Raw genomic sequence first — 25,228 nt, forward strand, 5'->3', positions numbered from 1 at the left:
AGAAATCAGCTACAGAAGTACCTGGCAGAAGGGGAAACGGAATAAATGGGAAAGGACTTGGAGGATGAGATGAAAAAAGTGGTGGGAAGAGATGTGAGTGGGAAATGAGGATTAATAGGACAACAGATATGCGTGAATGGAGGGGAGGATGTGATTTTCTACCGTAAATCACATGTAGTTTGCATGTATAAATCACATAAAACTTTCCCAGGCTTTATGCTGAAAAAGGCAGGAACATAATACAGCTCATGCTAGAGAAACGCTGATGGGTCCCTGTGGTTTAATACAAGGCTAATAGTGCTGAACATTATAATTTAGTAATGTGGCCAAATGGCTGCTTTGCTTACGGGGCAGAAGGTATACATGCTAGAAGTTAGCGGATACCTACTGAGCCTGTTTGTGATGGGCAATTATCATTAAAAGGGCTGGATTGCTTTGTACCCATGTCCTTCTCCATAAGACCAAAGAAATAGAAGGACACCATGGCTTGCTAGCAGTTTGTAGCCATTCTGTGCTTATTGTGCATTGGTGTAAACTAAGGCAGAGAGGACAGGACAGTGGTGACTTGGCCTCATCTTCTTTGGTTTGGCCTGCCAATTTGAAGACAGTATTTTCCCCCTGTAATTTGCTTTCTCTAGATGTGTCACTAAAGATACATATATTCATGTGTATATATGACTTTGCCTTGCGATATGTGTTGATTGATGTTGTCATCATGAGAGTTCAGTTATCGTAATGAAAACAAATGACTTACACATACAGAGAGCAAACCGTATATTTCCATGAGTTAAAAAAAAAGAGAGAGAGATTTTGCAGATGGTATTACTATCTCTGAACTTCAGTGTTTCTATTTAACAGAGAATGTGGTTTCTTCCACTGCAGACAGCAACACACAGGAGGCAGACAACTCCCCCATGTTAATCTAGCTATTAATATCAGATATAGTTGAAAGGGAAGTCAGAAAACAGAACACATGCTAGAAACAGTGGTTTACACGGGATTAAAGCTATCTAGAAAAAGGATGCAGAGGAAAAACTAGGAAATGAGGGCTTTTTATTTAGTTAAATCATATCCTCTCCATTACAGGTAATAAAACCTCTTAAGGTCAAACGGAGCCGAATGTCCAGGGATATCCCTGATCCCAGTGCCGCTGCATACCATGGGCTGAGGACAGTGTGCCACAGCGTAAGGCACGGAGCGGGAGGTTAGAGTGGGTGCAGTGCACCCCACGAGGGTCCCAGAGCCCACGGCCTGGGGAATAGGGCAGCCCCCGCCGCCTCCTGCCCCACCGGCGTTGCGGAGGGTGTGAAGTAAGCAAAAATTAAAACCCGCAACACGTGAAAGCCTTGAAAGGAAAGCTGTGTAGAAGAGTGTTGTCCTTGCTCCCGAGGCACGTAGGAAGCCGCCTCGCACGGCGATGGCTATCGGGGGGTGGCGGCGGTGAGCCCCCCGTCCCCTCGCCGCGCCGGCCCCAACAGCGCCGGTCGCTCCCGGCTCCGTGCGCTCCTGCCAGGCCGGGGCTGGTCCCTTTAAGAAAGCACAGCACAGTAGCAGGGGCCGGCCCTGCCTCCCGCAGCCTGCAGCGCTGGAGCGGGGCTGGGGAATGGGAAGCAGTTCCTGGTCTGGGTCCGAGGGAGCGCACGTAGCAGCAGCAGCAGCCGCTGCCGCCGCAGCAGGAGCAGCAGCACGCACCCCAGCTCCACTAGCCCAGCAGCATCCAGCGTGGGGATCAGCGCTCTGCCTGGCTCTCTGACACGGGATGGACGTTCCTGAGCACTGAGCTCAGCCGCTGTAAAAAGCAAGTAGGAAAATATACAGCTGGATAAAATTGGTAAGTCAAACTAAAGTCACATCCTCCTCCTTGGGCTGCAGTTTTTCATTTTCTTAATTTGTAATGTTCTTTGCAAGCCATTTTTTTTTTTGGTCTTCTAAGTAGTGCAGCTGGGAAAACATGGAGGCAAAATAAAAGTGTAGAAAAACTTTGAGGATTTGTAAGTGTTTGTGCTCCTGTTTTTTAAAATCCTCTTTCCACATTGACGCTTTGCTGCAGGAGTGAGGAAGGAGAAACCAGCAAGTGCTTTTTGCATGTGGGGGGACAGAAAGCTAGTATGAGTTGTAATTGGCTTTTCTCGCGGAGATGATTAAAGAGGGAGATTTGAAACACATGCACACAAAAAAACCAAACCAAACCAAAAACCCCCAAACTTTCAAGAATCTTGAAGTGACTTGTCCCTTACTTTTCCAGAGTAAAAACAAGTCTCATGTTAAAGAGTTTTAAAACGCACTGATATTTGTGCAACAGAAATAAGAAACTTTTAAAAACTGTGTTATCACTGTGAATCCCCGTGCCAAAGTATCGCCGGGCAAATGTTGTATATATTTGTTTAAATTTAACTAAATCCATCGGCAGCCCTGGGAGGGCAGAGGCACGAGATGCCATTTCCCCTTGCAGTGGACAGAGGGCGCTGTTGCTGCACCTGGCATCAGCCTCCCTGAAGTGGGGAGCTGGTAAAAATTCAAGAGAAAAATCGAGTAGAGGCAAGATGTTTTAAGCAATTAAACCAGAAATTGTTCACACGTGCAGAAAGCTCCAGTGCACAGTATCCAGTTATAGTAGCCAATGTTTTGAGTTTTTGTTCCCTTAAGTTTTGAGACAGTTCAGTTTTTTTGTTTGATTGTTTTAAAAGAGATTATCTGAATTATAAAGAGAAATGTATTAGAGCCTGGTTATGACCCTCTTATCTTTTCTGGAGTATTTTTTGAGGTCAGCCTAGATTAAAAAGGGAAGGGAAAGTGTGTAATGTCTTGATGGCAATGTTACTTCAGTAGTGATGTGGGAGATGAGGAAGAACTGTCACTCAGTGTTGATCAAGTTGCAGGCTGGAGTTAGACATCTGACATGACAACATATCCTTTCTATCCAGTACAGATGTGTGGCAGAGGCTAGAGACCTATAAGCTGAATAAGACCGGTAAACCCTAATGACTGAACTGCATATTTTCAAGTAGTTTGAGGTAAGGGGGAGGGTCATGTCCAGGCAGCTTTGCTCATAGAAATCCCAGTACCACTACAGGTACAAGAGATTGATAGCTGTGCCTTATTTTACCCACATATAACAAAGAATTAGAATATACAGCAATAAAATGTCCTTATCCTTGTGTGTGTCTACTTGCTTACACATAACCTGGCATGTATAATAATATTCGGCTGCTTTTGTGGAATAGGAATTTGGGTTTCCTTAATTCAAAGGCTTTTAAAGGAATGAAGGTATTATTTTAACTAGTGCAGTTCTCTTGTGAGTAGAGGAGGATCAGAGTTGCCAATTTTCCCTCTGATTCAACCTCTGTTAGAACTTGATGTTTCCGTTGTGACCTGGTGCTTTGGTTGTGCCTTGAACAAGATGTTTCTGTCTGACTGTATTCCTGTTACTTAAAAATCACTTGCAGTGGAGTGGAAAGATTTGCAGATTTTGAGTCCTTAATGTGAGGCATGCTGGGCAAAGCAGATTAAAGGAACTGAATGACCATATGGAACGCAGTCATTCTGACTTTCAATTATTATGCCTCATTGAAAAGTTTAGAGTTCTACTACCTCTGCTGAATCAGTGGAAAATGTGAACAGAAGTCAACTTTTAATTCCTGCAAGAGACAGTTAAACAGTTATTATGGGGCAGTGCATCCTTGTGCTCTTAGTAGTTTTTCAGGAAAAAAATAGCCACTTCTTTATACTCCTTAAGGTTCATAAGACATCCAGGTATGAATGGCCCTTTGAAATGATTTACTAGATCAGAGGAAGGATTTCCCTCTTCACTTCCTCTCCGAACTAGCAAGCATTAGTCAGGTGTCTAACTGCTGTCTCAGTAACTTACTGAGGAATCTCTTTGAATTCCCTTCCAGCAGACTGCTTGATGGGACTACTCAGCTGTCCACTGTGTGAGGTGCAGGACTTGCTGAACCCCTGTGCAGTGGAGCAAGTTCATTGAGAGTGATAGAGCTATCAGACATTCTGAGACACATCTGAGCCTAGCAGATGCTTGCCTTGGTAGGAAGCTAATTTGTGCATTCAAAGTGTGTCTCCTCCACCATCACTGATGTTCAGCTAAGGTCTTAGCAGTTGCATCTCCTCACAATTTGTCTGAATTACATGTTTAATATGGTAGTTGAAGTTGTTTCAGTTTAATTCTCTTACTTGCTTATATTTCAAATTAAAATCTTTGCTTGACAAATAGAGGAGACTGTTTGATATACCTGATTTGATTTTTACTGTGTTGTATGGAAATTCACTTCAGTATGTTTTATTTTGCTCCCAAGTGTTTTGCTTTGAGTTACTTTGTACCTGAGAGTCAACAATGTAAGTCTGTCTGTGGCTGATGCTGAGGTCATACAGTTAACTCCTGCAGAGTTCCCAAAATTGTAGCTTAATATGACATGTGTGTGTGATATCTAAAATGTAAAGGAATCCTCCCCCTATATTTATGCCAAATTAAAGAAACTGAGCTTCCTTGAATAGCTTTTTTCATTACAGACCACTAATCTTTTTTCCTGCCAGTAGATACTTAAAATGTTGGCAGTGCTATAAATTCTGTGCCTTGCAGCACTTGTCTACTACTTGCTTACACTGACAGTAACTCTGCTAAGTGAATCTATCTAGAACGAGACTCATGGTTACTTAACAAATTGCTGTCAGTTTGGTTTCTAATATAATTTGTTTTGGTCACTGCTTGGAGAGCTTCAGGTTCTTGTTGCTAATTCATCTTTGAGCATCTTATCACAGTCTACTTGATGAAACCTACTGCAAAATCCTTCCTCTTAGAATGTTTCTGGCTTCATTTAGTGCCGGTTACCACAAGTTATGAAGGCTTGTGATGCTGACATAACTGAGGTGAATCTGGCCTTAATCTGTGTTGTAGGTAAAGCTTCTTTTTGCCTTATATAACAGAACCAGGATCCCAACTTAAAACCTCAGTTTCATATCAAAGGCTCACTGTGCTGATAGCATAGTAACCTGCCTTGTGCTTTGATAACAGATTTCATAGTTTTTTGCACTGAACAGTGACAGATGTGATTTTATGCCTGATTTATTTGCCTGGTTCTACTTTTGCAATCATTTGGAATTCCACATTTTCCATTACACATGGGACAATTTTATCTCTACAAGTGGAGACCTCTCAAGATGTTGTCCTGTGCAAGATCAAAAAATGTTAACTTGCAGAGAAGGTGAAGGAAAGTAAATAAGATTTACTCTAATTTAGCTCTGAAGGTGGATATGGAAAGCAGTTAATGCAGGAATGTGTTCCCAAAAGAATAATTTCAGTGGAGTAGATACATCTATGCAGCTAGTGCTGACTCTTCTGGGGGTCTACGTCAGATCTGTCAATGCTCGTGTGGATAAGCATCCTCCAAAGAATTAATTTATTTTCATCTTCACATATGTACATCAGTCATCTTGTGTCTGAGACAATTGATGACTAAGCAGTTTCTTTTCTTGTATGTAGTTCCAAAGTTCTTTTCTTCTTAGCCAGATTCATCTGAATCCTTGAAAAAAGATCAATCTCTCCTTAATCTCCACCTATTATTGAGAGTATTATTTCTTAAACATAAAAAATAATGAATAAGAAGTCTTTAAAAAACTTTTAGGCACTCTACCAGTTTAGTTATACTAACAAAAACATGGTAGTGACCTAATATATCATTAAATTATCACATTTAAATACTGCATTGACCTTGCCAGCCAGTAAACCAAAGCAATGGCGAAATCCCTTTTGTTCTCTTTGCTACGCCCTGAAACCGGTGGAATAATCTTCTGAGCACTTAGCAAAAGTATGTATCAAGTTGATGTGTTTTGTAGCATGAAATGGGGAAAAGAGGTAGAAATTTTTAGATCCCTAGGGGACAAAATAAGGCCCTGCTGAGATCCCCTCCCACCTCCTTTTTTTATAATCAGATAAATTCAGGAGACCATGGATTGTAAAGTTTCGATGTGAGAAAAAACCCAAACTGACAGCTGTCAGTACTGTCATTTAGTAGGGGCTGCACTTCTCAGTGCCTTCATTGGAAAGAATAAGTTTTATAATCAGGGCTGTTTATTACCATCTTATCAAATTGTCCCTTTGAGGAGGGGGTGGGTTGTGGCGTGTAACTGCTTCACAGTGCAACTGCTGACTTTTGAAGTGGAGCACAGAGTAAAAGCAAGTCTGAAGTCTTTTTCTGCATCAGTTTTGGTTCCTGCTGTCACACATTGTTCTGTTTGAGAAACATGACACGGTAAGAGATGTGGATGGGCAGAAGGAGAATCAAATAATGAACTGTCTTTTATACCATGTTGTGTACAATGCAATATCCAGGGGCAGCAGGTAGACTAATGGCACTCTTTGCAACTGCCCTTCACAATTCTTTTCACTTGTGCTTCACTTTTTTTTTCAGTGGGCATTTTGTTATTTAGCCAGTATGATACATTACCCTGAGTGTGGGTCTAGCTCTGCAGGCCTCTTTCTAGATGTATCGAGATGTACCTGCAACTATACCTACATCTGTTTATTAACTGGCATGATCATATAGCTCTGTTTATTTTGAAATCCTTGGAAAGTATATGAAGAAACATTGTAATTTTATTTCTCCACAAGAATCTTTTCCAGCAGCTGATGAAACCCATGCTCATGCCAAATGAAAAGCTCTTGTGTTATCATTTTCAGTTAATTAAAAAAATAAACACCAAATCCCTTACAGAAGTGGTTTTATAAATACTGTGTGTGTATGTGAGCATGTATGTGCATGCCTACACCAGTGCTTCACTCTCATATTGGCAGTTTGTGCCTTTGACAGCAGACTGGGAATTATTCTACACTTTCAGGTTCAGGACTTGATGCACGGATACAGGGGTGGATGAAGGAGTTTGTTTGTTTTAGTACATCTTACAATAGCTGAAAGAGACCCAAAATAAAGTAAAAACTTTAGTGTTTGCATCACGATGGCAACTTTTTTGTTGGTCGGGTGCTTTTTTCTGTTTTGGTTGTGGGTTTTTTGTTTGGTTGTTTTGTTGGGTTTTTTTAAAGAAAACATGCAAAAGGCTCAATTTTTGTCTTCTGGTAGGCAAGCAAAATATTTTTTTCTGAGAATTTAATACTTTATAAAAATGAACAGTTACTTGATTAAATGTGCCAAATTTGTGTGTGCTAAAAGGCAGGAAGCTGGGTTTGCTGGAGTAGAAAGGTGCACTGGCAGGTGGGGCTGAACTACCTCTTGGCACCCACATCTATTTATTAAGTGCAGATTGCAGTAAGCTGAAGGATTATTGTCTTCAAAAAATCTTGAACAGCTTCACTGATGAGTTAGGTTTCTTTTGCTTTCTTTTTAAGAAGGTAAAATTAATTTAGTTTGGGTGAAAGCTGTTAAACTGACAGACCTGGACCACTACAGTCCCTTTGCTCAGTCACAGAACAAGTGATGCCTTGGACCATGGCTGAGTCGGCTCCCCCTGTGCTGCTCTCTAGCAATGTGTTTTGGTCGTCAGAGGATCAAACCCAAAGTTTAGCATCTTTCTGTTCAACTTCATTTTTTTGGCCAGCATCATCAGATTGCCAACAAGGGGCTTACTAGTTAGATTTGGGATGGCTGCTTCTTGAATCTGTTTAGGTTATGCCTGCAGAAGTCCTTGTGATCTTTTTGTTTCAAGGGACAAATAGTGTTGTGGCAAACTTCCTCACATATCAGAACGACCTTGATCAATTCATTTCACGTGAACAGCAATCAAATGGGAGTGTTTTTTGTTCATTATATAGAATGGATTAAGCCTAGTGACCTGGTGAAAGGACATACTGTATTCCATTACCAGCACTGTGAACCATTCAATTGCCAAAAAGGATTGTTTCAGTATTCCACTTACATTACACAAGTCTTGTGCTTTTAGGCTCTGCATTCTTTTCCTGATTCAGAGGCCTTTTGGAAAGTTGCATGTGGGCTAGAAATCAAAGACTGTGAACTGCAGAGCTTTCTTTCAGGCTGGAAGGTGGGACAGAGGGACTATGTGTGAAAGTGGAACAGAGGTCTTGTAGTACCTGAAAGGATGTGTATTAACTGTAGTACAGACTAAACCTTTTGGCAGGATATTGTATTTAAAAAAGAGGTACTGTTTTTAAACAGTATGCAAACTTTGTATTCTTATGTTTGTATATGTTTTCTTCCCCCTTTCCCTGAAACTTAAACAACAACTGTCTTTTAGTCATATTCTCTAGAAAAAAAAAAATCTTTAATTTCTGTCTATGGAGAACTTGATTGGAAAAGTATACATTTGTACTGGAAGCTGTTTTTCACTCTTCATGTTGGTTATTTTTAATGACACGCTACTCAGGTTATAGAGTGAAACTTGGCCAGGTAGTTCCAACTTTCTGTTTCTCGTTCACTTCCCTACAGTTCTTCCATTGTCTAATACTGTACAGTGCTTGGATTGGAAGCCCTGCAGGGATTTATTTATATTGAAAAACCTTTTAATTTTTTTTTTCACTTGAAAAGATATCCAAGAACAAACAATGAGTTCTAGTGATGTTAGGTTTTAGTCAATCATGTTGTGATTTTGCCAGCTATCCAATGTCATGTTTAAGGTGGCTGACTTGTAGGTGAAATTAAAATGGAAAAACGAAAACATACTTCAGACAAGTTATTTTTCCCTGTTTCATTTATCTTTTCAAGGCACCTTAATTAGCTGAAAAGAAGGCAACTATTGCAGTGCTTCAACTTTGAGCACAATAGGGAGAACAAGAAAGTGTGACTGCGAGGGTTTGGAGACTTATGCTCATGCTTGCTACTTTGACTTACTTCATGTCCCAAGGCACAGTCAATTAAAATAGCTCAGAGTTACATTTTCAATTTCTCGGCCTGAGAACAAAATTACACGAATAGTCAAGCATCTAATGTGCAAATTCTTGAGGAAAATATAGCATCTTGTACCTCAGAAATATTTGAACTCTCTTGAAAGTCTTGTCTCTCATCTTTACTTGGTTATTAACAAAAGTAATTTCATATTTCAGAAGAACTTATTAATCTGCACAGGGTGTTGTAAGATGTTTTAATTAAGAGAAACTGTTTTTTAATGCCCTTGCATGTTTTAACACTATTTCTTTGGGAACCAGAGCAAAGATCAACAGGACTGGAGTTCTAGTACAGGGTACTTGCTATATGGCTGGTTTTACAATCCAACCATTAAGTTGTGACTTTTTCTTTCGGAAGTTTTATTTAATTTACAAACCATCTTTGATTCCAAAAATGTGATAGACCAACGTGGGGCCAGTGCAGCATTCTCTGCACTCAAAATGTCTTGTGGGATAGCAGTCATAGGGAGCTGGTGAATTACCAAATAGATCTAGTGACTTGGCTTCTGAGGACCATTTTGTATGGAGCACAGATGAAAAAACAACATAACAAACCAGCACCACCAAAAGAACTTTCTGCATTAAACACTGATGTTCTCTTCTTTTTTCTCAAATGAAAGAGATCAGATATGGTAAACAGTCTTGGTGTGTGTGGAGAGGGTTGGGTAGCTACTGCTGTACAACAATATGTAGTAAATGATGTGTATTTATGAATATGTATTTTGATGAATAATGGATACTTGTAGGTATGAGAGGGATTGTTGCTTTGTAGTTGCACAGTTTGAAGGACCTGAGCTGGATTTGATTCTACACATGGCTGTGTGTGTGGAAGGGATATACATGTAGTTATCATGCTACTTGCTTTATTGAGCCCCTTATCCCAGTGTCTGAAACTGTGATTTGTTATGCTGTGATATGATCCGAAATAGAACCACAACTCACTGTAGCGGGTTCTTTCAATCCCCTGGGAATGTTTGTCTGGCTTAAATGCATGAAGCTGAAATGTGTAATACAGAACTGCAGCTTATCATGAAACTGAAATGTGTAATATGGAGCTGCAGCTTATAGATCAACACTGACTCCACTTGTGGGAATGAATGAATACCTCATGTTTGATGTGCTACAGGAGAGTTCACAGATGACTTCTTATGTTACAGTGCTATATTTTTCATGCTTTTTCAGCTTCATGGGTTTAGCTTTTTTCCTGTGTGTAGAATAGGGCGGTATTATTGTGGTCTTTTCAATATAGAAATAGAATGTGAAAAGATTTCTCCCTGCTGACTCTTTTTAATGCTTTCTGAGACTTCTTTCCAGACAAATTTCAATCAAGTCTGAAAAAGACAGGTGATTATTTCTATACCCATCGCACATTTCACAGCTAAAAAATTTCTTTGTTTCGCTTGTATTCTTTCTGGATGATTTTCTTTGTTAATTTTCTCACTTATCTACCTCTTTTTACAGTTCCTTTGACAACTTTAACCCCTGAATGCAGGTCTGTGAAGATAATTTCTCATGATGTCATCAAATGATTGCGTGATAGGTGAGAGAGTTCACCTTCATACTAGTCTTTGCAGGTGGTCATGAATATCACAGAACTTTATTCCTGTTTCAGTCTTCCTTTATGATCCAAATTTTTACCTGAAAATACATAAGTACCTACAGGTGAATAAATGCCACTCAAAAAAGCTTCCATAAATTTACTTACTAAAGAAAACAGACTCACCCTTATTCTATCTACCTCTCTAACATTCCAGTTCTATTGTACCTTGTCTGTTTTTGCTTTATTTATCTATCCTGTCTTGGCTAAGCATAGGATGAGGTATGCAAGACTGAAAGAGCCTTCCTGAATCACAGAGTACAGCATTTCTGTAATTGCAGGAAATTATGTTGCAGGATTCCCTTAGTAAATTTATCAATCTCTGTCTCAAAATTAAACAGCTTTTGCTCCTCTTGCTTCCTATTGGGAAACCATTCAAGAACCTCACTCCTCTGATGTTTAGAAATCTGCTTCTAATTTCCAAACTGAATTTGTTCATAGCCAGTTCGTGCCCATTTGGTTTTGTGCCAACACTGGTCTCTAACTGTAATAGTTCTTCCCCTTTCTTATAATCCTCCTGTGATCTAAGAGAATTCTTGACTTTCTCTCCTTCTGTTTTTCCCTAAAAGGGAAGATATTTAAAACTGTGCTTCTCTTCATTATGTTCTTTATTATCAGTGTCATTGTGCCTTGGTTTGGTAAAACCTTCAGACCTGAGAGCTTTTTAGTCTTTCCAGTCATTTCTCAGACAGAAGCAGGAAAAGGTGACTATGCATTTTCCTAAACAGAGAGTATGTGTAACTTTTTGTAAACTCTGAGGGCAGGAGGGTGAGATGGGAAGAAAGAAAAAGTGGCCTGTATGTTTCTGCATCTGTAAAAGGTTTTAATTGGGGACTTTGTGAAGGATGACTTGGGTCGGAGAATCTGATGCCTGAGATAGGCAAAAGCATTGATCCATTTCTTTCATCCAGTCCAGCTCTTCCATTGCTCTGTAAAAACCTGCTTGAAATGAGCCAGCTGATAAAACTTTTGGAGAGGATGCAGCTTACAAATGAGTTTTTGAGGGCAACTTTCCAGCTGTTTCCTCAGAAGGAATGAGGCAAGTGGCTCCCAGAGCCCCAAACAAATGCCTGGGATCTTTCTTCCTCAGAGTGTGTGGAGAGTTCCTGAGAAGAACTGAGAGACCGGGGGCTGACGGAGAGATGAAGCCAAAGGCCTGTAGTGGGAACCTCCTGCTGTCAGGATCCCACGCTAAGCTGCAGCTGAGGGCAGGCATGGAGGGAAGCGAGAGCTGAGTAAGGTTTGCTGTGACCTTGATATGTTCCCATGCAGCTTCTCTCTCTGGGCAGTGCTCGATGGCATCATTTACAAGATTCCTCAAATGCCCTTAAACTCAGTAGAAAAAAATGTATAGTCCATTCAGCATGCTACTCTACTTTATACTGTCCTTACCAGGATGCTACTGGTCTTAAAATGTCAGGATTGAGGATGGATGTCTCTTACAAGAAAGCTTTTTATTTAGCTGAATATATCAAAAACAGGACTTTTTGCAGGGAAGTACCAGTCTATTTCTCTATTAGAGAAAGTGGTAGGTAGTAGGTAAGCATAGCAGATGGTGTGAGAGTAGTGTGATTTATGTTCAGATCTATCACCTTAAGGTGAATATGGTGGTTCTGAGCTCTTCTGAAGTTGGTGTCTCTATTTTTCTGTGTATATTGAGCTATTTTTGATTACCAAAGAAATTTCTCATCTGCATTTTTTCATGAATTTTTTCATGAGCACTTTTTCATCTCTACCCTGTTTTTTTTGTCTCTGCTGCTCCTGCAGCTAAGAGGTATGCACACACAGATAGGACAGCTTGCTGTATCCTGCACTCCTTGTATTACCCCACTGCTGGGAGTTTACCAAATATGATAACTCAGAAATCCTCCTGGAATGAAGATACTCAGGACTGGTGCAAAGGAATACTTAGGACTTGTTTGCTGATCACTAATTCAAAATAATTGCCATTCCTCTCCTCCAACAGATCTATTTAAACAACCTTAATAGTTCATCGCATGAGGTGCTTATGCTCCGATGACCATAATTAAATATATTAAGTATATTTAAAATTGACTTTGATTGTATTCAAAGAAGCAGAACCGGTCTCTTTCTTTTCTCTTCCATCCTAATGATTTTCAGCAGGAAGAGTCTTAAGTTTACAGGTAACAAATGTATCTCGTCAGTGTCAGCATAGACCGAGTAGAGCTGGCTGGAGATGTCCTGTGCCTAGGAGATTTTTCAGCATATAGTACACTCTTCTGTTTTACAGCAAGCCTATGTAGTCACTTATTGGTTCTTTGTTAATTTATAAAATAGGGATGGTAATGATGGGCCCTACTTTAGTTAGAAAATAGTCGGGTTGAAAATCTTTCCCTTTTTTGACTATTCTTATGCTCTGATTGCCTTTTGTGATAGTCTCCCAAGATGACAGAGAAGTTACATTAATTGTAATATACCTATCCCTCCATTCTCTCATTGAAATTATGTGGCAGAATTGGGAGAGGATTCCTGACTGGACTCCCTGTATCCAGGCACTCCTCCCATGGAGGTAACCCAAGTTTTATGCAGCTCCAATGGTTCCGTTTCAGAAGGCACAGTGAGGACTCTGAGCCCTGTGTGCAGGCAACTGGTGCTGAAGGAGTTCTTGGGACACTGAAAAAGAGGAGAGTGAGTATGCTGTTGGTGCTTGGTCAGTACTTGCAAGGACTCAGGAGGCTGAAGTTCAGCCGTACACCAAAATGTGGCTTCCTGGGGCATCTAATAAAAAGATCAATAAACAGTCCCTTACTGTTCTGTCGTTTTGGCTCCTCGCTTGTTGCACAGAAACTGAAGAAGAGTCATGACAAGCAAAGGTTGCTCTCTGAGTTCTGCTGGTAATTCTCATTAGAGCTCTCTGGTCAGGATTAGTTCTACTTTCTCCCTCTGGAATCCTGGGGTGAAGGTTCATACTGGACAGGCAGAGCTAGAAATAAATGTGCTTTTAAAAGGCCATATAATGTCCACAGAAGGAAACGGCTGCATTCAGCTTACAGGAATGACAAAATTCTTTGCTATTACCTTCCACCCACCCACACCTCCTTGGCAAATGTGATATTGGATACATTTAACAGATTCAATTTTTGAGGGCCTGATGATGAGCATTCCTGCTATGTTTTCTTTAATTCCTGAGTAAATGTATACATATGTGATACACTGAGTGTACTGTGCATGGTACTGTAAGCTTTGCTTGCAAATGCAGCTCAGTTGTTTGTCTGATTGTACAGTTGCCATTCATTCAGAAGGCCAAGGCAAATGACCAAAATGACCCTTTTCCAATGGGGCACTTCGAGGAAGAAACAGACTGGGCGCTGATGTCTTCTCTCTGATGACCCAAGACAGGACCCCAGAGAGGTTTAAGTTACATTTCAGGAAAAGGTTTTTCTTGGATTCTGGAACAGGCTCCCCAGGGAAGTGGTCACAGCAGCAAGCCTGTCTGAGTTCAAGAAGCATTTGGACAACACTCTCAGGCACATGGCGTGATTCTTGGGGTATCCTGCTGTGTGGGACCAGAAGTTGGACTTTGATGATCCTAGTGGGTTCTTCCAACTCCGAGATTCTATGATTCTAAGAAAAGACATGCCTGAAAGCTCCCAGGTGTATGGCAGCACTAATTCTGTTTTGAAAACTAATGTAGTAGCTGGTTGCAGTGATATGAGGAAGAAGGGAAAGCCTGGTCTTAGCAGAAAATAAATACTTTTTAATTAAAGAGGTTGCCATATAATGATAGCATTCAGTTATGTTTATTTTTGTTTGGGGGTTTGTTTACTTATTTTTTTACCATCTAGCTCTTTATACATAACCTGAACGTACCCTGAGCAAGAACCTGATGGTTTGTTTAAAAGAACAGCATCTCCATTCACCAAATCAAGATGCAGTGCTTTAAACTGAAAGGCTAGTTAAGTTGTCAAAAGAGAGTAATGTGAACGTTTCAGTGCTAAAGAGGCTTTCAGTTACAACGATGTTTTTAGTAGCACTGTTTTTAGACTAGGTTGGGGGGTTTTTGCCTCTCTGATATTAGCAATTTAGATTCCACGTGATTTTTGTCCTTGTGTTTATGGGGCAATCTTCTCATTCTGAATAAGGACCTTCTGCTAAATGATTTTGTCCATGCCCTTCTTGTTATCTTTCCCCGTTGTGTGTTTGAGATATAGTCATGGGAGCTTTTTGCACAGCGGACTGCTCGGTCACTTCTGACGTGCTTCCTGGTGACAACACCAAAGGCATTTAATGTTTGTAAAAGGTAGGATTGCCCTTGACTTGTGGGCAGCAGTCAATGCCAAGTGTGGAGTCAGAATGGCCACACCTGTTATCAGGTATGGAGACAGGAAAAATCTCATGGTGGATCTTATGCAGGACTATATTTAATGTGTGCTGTATAAAGACTACGCCTCTGAAACAATTGAATTACACAGTTAGGTGGGAGCTTTAGAGCTTTGCTCTGACTATTTGTTATGCAAGACAGAAATTTAGCTGTTTCAAAATTATTAACTCCTTGATCAATTATGTATGGGGTGGGATAACCCTCACTGCAGGCCAGGTGCCCACCACAGCTACTCTGTCACTCTTCTCAGCTGCACAGGGGAGAGAAAATACAATGAGAGGCTTATGGATTGAGACAAGAACAGGGAGGGATCACTCAACAATTACCATCATGGGCAAAACAGACTCAGCTTGGAGAAATTAGTTTAATTTATTACCAATCAATCAGAGTAGGATAATAAGAACTAAACCCAAATCTTAAAAACACCCTCCCCCCATCTCTCCCTTCTTCCCAGGCTTATCTTTACTCTCAGTTTCTCTACTTTCTTCCTGCAAGCAGCACAGGGGAACATTCATCACACGTTGTCTCTGCCACTCCTTTCTCCTTAGGGGAAGGACTCCTCATACTCTTCCCCTGCTCCAATCTGTGGTTCCACACATGGGAAAGCAGTTCTCATGAACTTCCCCAGTGTGAGTCCTTCCCATGGGTTCTTCATGAACTGCTCTAGCATGAGTCCCCTGTGGGGTCACAGGTCCTGCCAGCAAACCTGTTCCAGTGTGGGCTTCTCTCTCTGTGGGTCTACAGGTCTTGTGAGGATCCTGCTCCAGCATGGGCTTCTCACAGGTTTACAGGCTCCTTTGCTCTGGCATGGGGTCCTCCAGGGGCAGCAGGTGAATATTTACTCTACCATTACCCTCCACAGGCTGCAGGTGGATATCTGCTCCCCTGTGGACCTCCATGGGCTACAGAGGAACAGCCTGCCTCACTGTGGTCTTCACCACAGGAATCTCTGATCCTGCACCTGGAGCACTTCCTCCCCCATTGCCTTTGGTGTCTTCATAGCTGTTTCTCTCGCATATTCTCACTCCTCTCTCCAGCTGAAGTTGCTATTTCGCAGTTTTTTTCCTCTTCTCCAATATGTTATCCCAGAGGCACTACCATGATTGCTGATGGGCTCAGCCTTGGCCAGCAGCGAGTCTGACTCGGAGCCAGCTGGCATTGGTTCTGTCAGACATAGGGGAAACTTCTGGCAGCTTCTCACAGAAGCTGCCACTGTAGTGCCACCCCCCCAGTCCGTGCTACCAAAACCTTGCCATGCAAACTCCATACAGAGTCTGACATTCAGACCTTGTTTTTGCTTGAAAATATTTCTACAAGGAACCTTCAGCTTGCTATATGTGCTTAATATAGAAGATAGAGATCAGGAACATACATAGACAGCACTGTTAGGTTATGTAACTGGCTTTAACCTGGGCACTATTCTGACTCTTCTTGTGAAATAGGAGTATTCGTATTTCTAGAAATGAACATGTTGTCATCTGAACACTGTGCAGATGGGTACAATTTCCTTAATTAAGTTCTCTCACAATCAGCATGTAGTTCTGCCTCTGATCTTCTTTTACTCATTACTAAGTCTTAATTTGTACAGAGTTTCCTTTTTAAGTGGTTTTAAATGGAACTCAGCTTTCCTGAGGCAGTCTTCAGTGCCACTTTCTGGGCAGTGCTTACTGGGTCTTTTCTTTATCAACACTAACTATACCCTGCCCAACCTGTCTGAACATAGTCCAGTTCTGGGTGTGTTCTGTAACTAGAGAAGTGAAAAATGATGGCACTTTATCCTTTCTTACAAATGAGTAAATATCTCTTAGTGGCATCTCTGGCCCCAGTCTGGAAAAAAAAACAAAACTAAACTATCTTATCCCAGTTCTTTTGAACAGCCCAAAAGCAGCTCTTCTTCCTTCCCTCTTGTTTTAACTTCAAACATAATTATAATTTAATTATGAACACATTCTCTTATGCAGACAGAGATAATGATGAGTATCTGGTGGTACTCCAGTCTTACCTTTCCAATGGAACTTGTAGAAGAAACTATGCACTACTGCACTCTTCAGTCCTTCTTCAGGAGAATAGCAGAGGGCCTTGGGAATCCTGGCTTGCTGACACTGTATTTGGCTTTGGGATGAGGTAGGAGGGAATATGGCTCAACAGTTAGACCAGAGGATGAGTGATTTGGATTTCTGGTTCACTAAGTATATCCTCTGTGTTTGTCTGTGTGGTGTGGAATAGCAGTGTGTGATTCTGAAGACTGACTTGCTGCCTAACTATGAATCACTTATCTATTCTGAGTGGGATCCAGATCTCATCAGAGTTAGTGCCAGCACTCTTATTTTGGCTTCTCTGAAAGTCTATACTCTCTCAGTCCATGAGATTGATTTCTATGTAGTCATCTTTTTGGGGGCTAATTTTTTATCAGTCAGTCATATTTGCCCTACGTGTTGCAGATGTATGTGATATTTTCCAAAATTTGACAGTCTGTTAACATTTTTCTCTGGGTCTCCTCTTTCTCTCCCCGCAAGAGTGGGTAGACTTAAACTGGTGGACTCCATTGAATTAGAGAGTTTCTAGGATGAGAGAAATATAATACAGTAAGAAAAATGGTGAATTATTTTGAAAGCTCCCTTCCTAATTAAAAGAGTTGAAAATCATTGCTCACATTCTTTTTGTGAAGATTCTTTGTTTAGGTTAGAAGATTCAAATTTTTCTATGGAAAACTTTCACTCATCCTTGCTTTTATATTGGGTGGATACACATGCACATGCATGTATGCACACACAGAGGTACACAAGCTCTCCCTTCTTACAGTTCAGGTACGATTTCCTCACGTCTTCAAATCACACTATACAGGAATGTTTGTTTCCTACCTTTTTCTGCCCAACTTAGCTACAACTTGGACATCCTAGTTGTCCAAAATGAAAGTTTTAGGGTAGTCAAAATATACTTTTAGATTTTTGATACCTTTTAGCAAAAAAATCAGAAAAGCTTCCATATCCCCAGATGTTTCAGTGTTACTTTTTCTTCCTTCACTTTTTTTTAATTTTTGCATCTGTCAGCATCTGCCAGGTTGATGGAATTGGTGCACAGAGGATGTAGGGGTGACCCAGATGACTTTTCACTTCTCTGTTGGCTTCACATATTCCCATTTCCATGGATTTAAGTTTTATTTAAAGTGTCCTTACCTTCTCTGTTGCTTCCAGAAACCTTGGACTAAATTTTTCCCTTGTCATGTCACAGATATTGTCTTGTCTCTGTGGCATTTTTGTCTTGAGCTACACTCCACTGGAGTTTCACAGGCATCAAATTCTTTGCCAAGTAGTGGGAGAAGGCTTTTTAAGAGCTCTGCCTCTGAACAGTACCACAGCCTTCCCAGATTACTGGGCTTGTCTGAATTTTACAGCCTTAAAATTCAAATTCATCTCATGCACTTTTTTTCCCATAGGCTGTTATTTCTTGAGTTCCATATTTATCTGATCCTGAATGACTCTTTCTGTCATTGCCTTATGGTTTGTCTTCTGTCTCATTCTTTCAGCTGTCTATTCTTTAGAAGGGTTGTCTTTCATTTGAACTTGAACAGCTACTGATTTTGCTTTTCCACATTGGGACCTCTAGAAATGTTTGTCCTCTGAGAATTTTTGGCTCTGGTTAGTCTTCCTTTATCACCTTTCTTTTTTTTCTTCTGTGTTTGACATTTTTCCCAGATTATGCTTATCTGTGTGTGTATTCAGGCCTCCTTTCTGAACCTTCCATGTAGAGGAATAGTGTAAATGGTATAGATTTGCCAGAAGTCCATCCTTCCACAGCAAGAAAATAACCCATCACATATCCACTTGAGTGGATGAATTTGCAAAGCTTGATGTTTTAAACAGGCACTTGCTCCAGTGAACCTCATAACATAAACAGTAAGCTTACTCTTGGCTATTGACTTTAAATTCTGAAGCCCTTTACAACCAGTTGATTTGGTGACATAGCAGGTCTCTGTGAAATGATATTACTGCCACTGGATAGAGGCAACACCAGTTGATTCTGTGCCATGACAGGTATGGTACTGAACACCTTACACTTTGCTTTTCTTCCATCTCTAACCATTAGCATGTTAGCTGATGCTGAAAGGAAGTTATGGAAAGCAACGACAACTTACCAGTGTAGTATTTTTGCACCACTGTTTAGAACAGGAAATGCATGATGCACACAGACAGATCTGAGCTAACTTTAGTCTGGAAAGCTAAGAGGTCAGTGGTAGCAAACCTGAGGTTTCTTGAACTTGAAAATATGTTAGCCACCTATATAAGTACCCTGACTTCTATGCAGGCTTTATATAGCTTTTGCAAAAGGCTCTGCTGTGATCTCTCAGTGCTGTTTTACACAAGAAACCTAAATTAAAGTTAGAAGGCCATGACTTAATGTGCCGCAGTCAGACCTTTTGTTAAAGCTAGAAATAATCATAGTTTCTCTTATAGCAACTGGATTTAAAAATATCTTACTTTCATATGTCTGTCTTTATATTTCTTCATTTTTCCTCTGCAGGAAAAGTCTCTTGTTCTTCTTATACCTCAGTTCCTCTGCGTGCCTGTATCTGTGCACCTTTTTGTGCACCTTGAAACTTCAGAGATGTGAAGGTGTGTGGCCCACTGTGTCACAACCACTTTGCATTAGCCGCATTAGCATTTCCCAACAGGGACCCCTTCCTCTAGTGACTCCAGCTGTCTCAGCTTCTCTATTGACAGAACAGGAAATGCATGGAGGAGAGTTGGAAGTAAGTCGCTAGAGGGTCGGCAGAGCAAAGGAGGGTTCTGCGTAAGCTTTAGTGGTCTAGACTTAAAGATTGGCTATTGGGAAGCAAAAGATGACAGAACCAGTCTGTTTCTCTCCAGATGTACAGTTAAAAATCATGGTAATATAGATACTATTGTCTGGCAAGCAGAGAATCCAAAATCAATAACGATAAAGGTGAAAGAGCATGGACATGAGCACAGATGTAAGTGCCCAACCAGCCCTATTGTCACTGTGAAGTAACTTTGGTGTTACCACTGGACAGATGTTACATTGAAACCCTAACAATGGTAAAAAATCAACTGCATATCTTCTTTGGCAATCTTGGTCCATGTGAATAGTTCTTCAGGAAGTAGAATCTACTATGCAGTCAGCTGGATGTCAGACTTCAAATGGTTTAACCAAGTCTGCAGTTGAGTGGTCATATAGTGATGAAACAACCCAGAATGAAAGGGACCTTGAAAAATCATCTGATCCAACCTTTTATGGGAAATGAAGCCTAGATGAGATTACCTAGCTCCCTGTCCAATTGCATCTTGAAAACCTTCAGTGATGGGGACTCTACCACATCCCTGTGGAGGTTGTTGCTATGATTAATTGTTCTCACAGTAAAAAAATTCTTTCTTATGTCATGATGAACAGGTCTTTTCTTTGTATTTAATGTCTGATTCTGGTAAACTTTTAAGGATGATCCTGTGTGGATTTTTCCTTTTCCTTTCCTAAAAATGCCTTTCACCTTTTCCAGACTCTCGGATGGTAAGAAGCTGCAGTTTTTCTCCTCCTCTTCTCCTCTCTTCTGTCCCCTATGGTAGCAAAGATCATGAACAGCATATAACTGAACTGAGTGAAAGTAGAACAGTTTTACAGTGCACATTTCTTTTCCTTAGACGGCGAATGGTACTTTTGGAACTGGATGGTCTGCAAACATTCCCTTGATTTTGAAACCTGGTGGCTTTATGCAGGACTTTAGATTCTTGGGTATTTTGTTATGTTGTTTGTCCATGGTTCTTGCAGTGCTTTATCAGAAATAGTGAAAATTTTGACCATCACCTTTACATTGTACCTCTAAACACAAAGGTCTTAAGAAAAAGCTACATTTGCTTTACATTTTTCATAGTAAGAACATACTAATTATTTTTTTTTTAATATGGCTTTCATATCTTTTCCACGGAAGCTGCTCCAAAGCTGCTATCCTCTGTAGAAGTAAGATGGAAGTGATGTCATGGCAGAGAGACTGCCATTAAAAATAGCATGACCCAGGGACCATTTATTTGTCTTCTCCTGTGGCATCTGATCTTGAAAACTTGTCTGAATTGCTGCAGTCCACAGGCTTCAGAATAAAAAGGAGTTGTGCTCTTTTCACTGGGCTTTACTTAGAGGACAAAGCAAATGAAAGTGCTGCTTGTGTGACTGAGACCAATGCAGTAAGCTGGAAAATCTGATAAAACTGTTCCTGTATTTGGACTTGCTCTCAATCCCTTGATAATATATTCTTTTCCTCTCAGTACATGTGGCTAAATGTATTCAGGAAAGAATATCTGTCATTAGTTTTGCACTTCTATCTGAACATTTTCTGGCACTTTAACCCTGACTAACCAATCCACCAAAACTGTGTGGCTGGAAACAGATTAATGAATAACTATCATCCTTTGACAATGAAGCTTTGTAGCTTCAGAGAACTCTTTCCAGCTCCCTCAGGCCATGCCAGTCTAATGTTATGGTCTAATGTTATGCTTGCCAGCCCAGGGGCTTAAGATGTATCAATATTTGCTAGTGGTAGGTTTCTGTAACATTTTATTTCTGTTGAGAGTTTCTTGCCTCTTCAGAGTTGATAGAGATGACCAAGGCATTGTCTCTTCTCTCTGCAGAGTATTTCTTCTCACTACAAAGCAAAACCAGCTTTTAATTCTCTGCCTGGAATTCCAGTGGTGCCTGCTGAAAAATGCTTTCATACCTGAGGCTCTTGTCATTCTGTTAAAATGGTGAGTGGGTTAAAAGTTGGAGGGAGAAGATGTAGATCCTATGGCACAGCTTTGGATAACTAGAGAAGATAGGTTCTGTGTTTTTAGGGTCATTGAAAATCTTAGATTGGTAGCAGCAATCAGCAGGCAGAGTAGCTGTTCACATTTCCAATCCTTTGTGTCATTAGATGGTCTAGAATGTTTTAAAAAATAATTGTCTATGAATGAAGATAGATCACAGAAAAGCACTGTTTGTGTTCCAATTGAAGCACCCAGTGGATTAAAAGTGTAGAGAAGCCATCCAGGACCCACAGTGTCATTTCAAAGCCTCAGTTAATGCTGTCATATACAGTGAAAGGTACATAATTCTCCTCTGTGTCTATCAGAAATTACTCGATTGCATTATGAATGCCAGAAGTCCCAGATTATTAATACAGTGCAGAAACACTGGATAAGAGCCTGCAGAAGCCTCTGTCTTCTTCCACAGTCATCAAATGACCTCACTGTGGTTTTGACTCTGCCAGTGTTCACAGGAACACAGATTCTCACAGATTCCCAAGATTTCTCTTGGAGGATGGTTGTCCTGTGATTAAAGTGTCTACATATCTTTCAGGGTCTTGGTCTTCATGATTTAAGACAATTTTGGTAAACTTTCTACTATTCCTTCTTTAAAAAAAAAAAAAAAGGAAAAAGAAAAAAATCCTAGAGCTGTTCCTGGAATATACTATGACTTCATGTCGGCATGAGGTGCCAACATGCACATGGAATGGAAGAGTAGCAAGAAAAATGGCTTTTGCAACTTGGGTGGTATTTTCTGCATGAGAAATATCACTCTTTTCTGACTGCCAAGTTATTGCACTCAGGCTCTAAATCTGTTTTGTATACAGAGAAGAGGTAAGAATTGCATGTGTGTGAACTCGTGTTTCTGCCTTCATCCTGCCTGATCAACATGTGAGTATGTGAATAAGTGTGCAATCACACTTCTGTCCTGGGATGCATGAACACATGCTCATGCTCCTCATCATGGGTCTGCAAGCTTCCTAGCAGGATGCTGTGCATGCATGTCATTGTATAAACCCACAACCACATCCAACTCTCTCTTCCTCTAAACAGTGGGAACAGACAGTTTTTATTTTGAGCAGAAATCATGTATCTGGGACCTTAAACATACTTTGATGTTTTTGCTGTTTTTAAAAATCCTTACTCAGCTGCTGTGTTGTGAAATGTGGCTCTGTGAGAACCTCCTGACTGTAAAATATGAAGGGGGATTTTTTTTTTTTTTTTTTTTTTTGCTGATCAGCAGTGGGATTTTGTGACCTCCAGCCTATATCTGTACAGTACATCTTGTATATGTGCATTAGTGAGACAGCACAGTGCCTCCAGGAAATGCATTCTTTTGCAGTGGGCCATATGGGTGGCTTTGCATTTTTATGATGAAGATGGGAAGATAAAGTTTGTTGCTTACTCTTTTTCCTTTCTTAAAACTTACTGTGTTTTGTTCCTGCACGTAGTTGAGGCATCCTAAAAGCGTGCCTGAGATAAAGCAGAGTTTAGCCCCTTAATGAGAATTTGCAACAGACTACTAGATTTAAAAAAAAAAAAAAAAATAGATTAGTTTTTAAGTCTTGGCTGTTGCAAAAAAAAATAAATTAGTTAATAGTAAACATACCAGCCTAACCCCAACAGGTAGGAAGCTGAAGTAGTTTTCAACCATATCAAGACAGGACTAAAGCAAATATAATAAAAAAAACCAAGTAGTCTTTTATCCAAGTGCATGCAGTCACTCATCCTATGTTTCTGGCATGTGGAGTTCCTAGGACATCAACGTGAATATTAGAGGCTTCTATTGCTTTAGATAAAGGATTAGCTTGGCTATTACTTCTTCCTACTCAAACAAATCCAGGTGCAGGAGGGAGAGAAATGTTCACATACTAAGCCATTATGTTTCAATAGGAAATGGGGAATTTATGTGGAAACTTGGAGAGTCTTCCTCAGTTCAGAGGAAGTAATTAGTACTGTAATGGTGTAGAAGGCTGTTTCTGGACTGTATCTTACAGATATTACCAACTGTTGCTTAAAGATAGGCAAAAATATTACTCCATAGCAGATGATAGAGGATCATGCTATGCCAACTTTGAGAGGAAAAAATATGAGTTCTTTGCTGCTGCTTCTAAAGTTGTCTTGACTGACAACCGGTTGCCCACCTTAAGCATACACCTGTGTAATTTGTAGGCCATTTTGTTCTCTGATCATTATTTCAGCTCCATTTCATCCTCTTTTCTTCAAATATATTCCCTATAGAGGAACTGCTGCCCCCAAACTAACAACTGGGCTGTCAGTCTCCCACCTAAATTTGACTGTGAATAAGAAGTAAATAAAAACCTTTTATTTCAGTATCCTTGCTCTCCCATTCATGTTCCAAATGATATTTTGCTGTCTTTCTCCTTACAAGGGCAGTGCTTAAATCTATCTCTAGCACTGGGAAAAGTGAGCTTTCTGTGGCTTCATTTTCTTTTCTCTCTTTCTCTTGTTCTCTCTCTCTTTCTTTCCCCTTTTTCTTTTTCCAGTTGTATAAAGGGAATATTTTCAAACCATGCATGAAGTGAACACAGAAAAACAGAACTCATAGTTCTCCAGGACATCCCTGTTTTCCTCATTGAGAGATTTTATTACAGTTGATAATCCAGGACATTTCTTGAGATGTATTCACAAGTTACTTGTACAGCCAAGTACAATGTTCTTCTCTGTGTTTTCTTTAACCCCTCCCTGGTTCCATTTTACCTTTTTTTCCTTCTGACTGTGGTGGGGCCCAGTATTTCAGGACCTTGCATTGGCAGCAACTTCAACAGAAATCAGTATTAAATTGGTATAGAAACAGCAAGGTTAGAAAATCCTGTTACAGTAGCAAAATGTAGCTGTTTAACAACCGTGCCAAGAGGGACCAAGTAATCATTTCAGCTGGAATATTGTCTTTAATTTAAGCCAGTGCATACTCCCCCGCATTCCTTGCACAAGTTACTTGCCAGTTACAAGGGTAACTGTCCCTGCTCTCAGCTTCTGGTCAACTTACATCATGAAGAACAATGGCTTTGGCAAGGAAAATAGAAAAGTGTTATATTGAGGAAAGGATGAACTAAACTTCATGGTGTTACATCCTCGTCATCCTATACAAATCACACCGTTTAAGATTGCCATATTTCATACTTATTGGTATAGGTAGTGTTTCTTCTCCATGTGCTGGAGCCATTCAACATAGTTCCAGTCTAAGGAAAACATTTTCCTTCTCTACTATTTTTTTTTCTTTTTTCTTTTTTTTTCCTCCCCCCAGATTGGAGAGGGCATGTTCTTCCTGACTCCTGTCCAGGGTGCTCTAACATCCTGAAGGTTACAAATACTGTTTTTCATAGACATTTTTGCTAGTTGCATTGTCTATCTTATATCTCTAGGTATTCTTCTTTTCCTTGGTATACCACAGCACATAAAGGAATTCTCTGGCCTTGGAAATAATTGTCTACAGTGGAGATCACAAACAGTTCATATCATGCACAATGGAGGAGCCTACTTGATGTTTCTGAGAGAAGAACTCATTACTAAGTGAAACGTATGGGATTTGGGAGAGCAGTACCACAGTGCTTAGTTTTGTTCAAAAACAAATTAGAGGAGGGGACTGTATCTTTCTCAGAACATTGAATAGGGTT

General features: G+C 40.3%; 1 protein-coding gene across 4 annotated transcripts in view; it reads left to right on the top strand.

The window, feature by feature from the left end:
- Positions 1-25,228, top strand: part of DAAM2 (dishevelled associated activator of morphogenesis 2) — a 201,129-nt gene that overhangs the window by 23,291 nt on the left and 152,610 nt on the right. For 2 of the 4 annotated variants that reach the window (XM_027748863.2, XM_027748866.2), the window contains exon 1: positions 1,649-1,831. The exons of 1 other annotated variant lie outside the window; for it this stretch is intronic. The gene's annotated coding sequence lies outside the window, so the exon portion shown is untranslated. Of the gene's footprint in view, positions 1-1,648; positions 1,832-2,996; positions 3,015-25,228 lie in introns of those variants that run through there. One more of the 4 variants, XM_039385332.1, reaches the window with a different exon arrangement.

Source organism: Pipra filicauda, unplaced genomic scaffold (genome assembly GCF_003945595.2).
Source record: "Pipra filicauda isolate LSUMZ 115617 unplaced genomic scaffold, ASM394559v2 scaffold405_size854913_pilon, whole genome shotgun sequence".
NCBI classification, from domain to species: Eukaryota; Metazoa; Chordata; class Aves; order Passeriformes; family Pipridae; genus Pipra; species Pipra filicauda.